The sequence below is a fragment of the Otolemur garnettii genome, unplaced genomic scaffold (assembly GCF_000181295.1).
Source record: "Otolemur garnettii isolate 467f Iridium unplaced genomic scaffold, OtoGar3 scaffold00054, whole genome shotgun sequence".
In the NCBI taxonomy this organism is placed as follows: domain Eukaryota; kingdom Metazoa; phylum Chordata; class Mammalia; order Primates; family Galagidae; genus Otolemur; species Otolemur garnettii.
Genome location: NW_003852449.1, coordinates 5,171,018 through 5,172,635, shown reverse-complemented (window position 1 = coordinate 5,172,635; position 1,618 = coordinate 5,171,018).

The following is a 1,618-nucleotide window of genomic DNA, read 5'->3' as shown; positions in this document are numbered from 1 at the left end:
AGGCAGAGGCAGGAGACTCGCTTGAGCCCAGGAGTTGGAGGTTGCTGTGAGCTGTGATGCCATGGCACTCTACCCAGGGGGACAGCTTGAGGCTCTGTCTAAAAAAAAAAACAAAAAAAGAAATCACAGAAATACTAATGAAGAACTTACTATCCGGAGCAACCTAAAAATAGAAAGATCAGGCCAGATGCGGTGGATCACAACTGTAATCCTAGCACCAATTTGGGAGGCTGAGATGGGAGGATCATTTGAGGTCTGGAGTTTGAGGCTGCAGTGAGCTATGATTGCACCACTGAACCCCAGCCTGGGCAATGAGAGAGAGTGAGACCATCTCGGAAGAAAAAAAAAAGAAGAAAAGAAAGATCAAAGTATGACGTAGGCTGATTGATAAAATAAAAACAGGATGAGCCTGTTTTAGGAAGGGCAGAAGATTGGTACTAGGGACGCCACATACTTCACTATAGAGGGTTAAACATCATACTTACTACAACAGTCACCAGTATCATAACTCATCTGAGGAATTATTGAGAACAAGACATTCTCCTGACAAGCCTGGAAATCTCTTGTGACTTGGAAGGCAAGCCACCAAGTAACTCAGTAATCCTGGAGAAGCAAAGTTCAGCGCTGTAATAGTAAGGCTATTGTTAAATATTAAGCATTTTATGACAGTTCCTTATAGGATTAGTGGAGAAAAATTGCATTTAGTATTTTAGAGATCATTTCCTTACCACCCCTGAAGATCATTTCCTTAAGTCCATATTCTGTTGGCACCTATGAGATCATTTTCCCGGGCAGGCAGCCCCTTCATGTCTTTGCTTGGTAATCTTTCGGCCTACTATGTATCTTATCAATAAAAAGACTGCGAGAAGTGCTCAGGGCTATCCTGCACCTGCAGTTAGCCTCACCTCTTGCAGCGTGTACTGTCAATCTGTGTCTCGTGTGATCATTTATGTGGTCACGACACACTTCACTGTATATATACATATGCTGCTGTCATCTCTAAATAATCCTTAAACTGACACTGCTACAATCAAATCACCTATAACTCTGCCAACTAAAGGCAGACACAGCTAACATACTGGCATGCTTCTTTGGGGATTTATTTTTCTGAGCACTGTTTTTAACAGTGAAATTGTACCACATATTTTTTCACTTATTAAAAATTGTTTCTCAAGGCTATTTTATTCCATTATTGCTGAACATTTATAGTATAGTAGAAAAAGCATGAGTTTTCAAAATATGCTACCTGGTTTGATTCTCACTGGCTGTGCCATCTTGAGAAGGTTATTTATTTTTTTGTGCCAGTCATCTCTTTGGTAAAATGGGGATTTCAGAGTTGTATTAAAAGAAATGCTAGGGGGCAGCACCTGTGAGTTGGGCGCCAGACCCATATACCAAGGGTGGGTGGCGGGTTCAAACCAGGCCCCAGCCAAACTGCAACAAACTGTAGTCCCAGCTACTCGAGAGGCTGAGGCAAGAGAATTGCCTAAGCCCAAGAGCTGGAGGTTGCTGTGAGCTGTGATGGCACAGAATTCTACCTAGGGCAACAAAGTGAAACTCCATCTCAAAAAAAAAAAAAAAAAAAAGAAATGCTAGATCGGCACTTGTAGCTCAAATG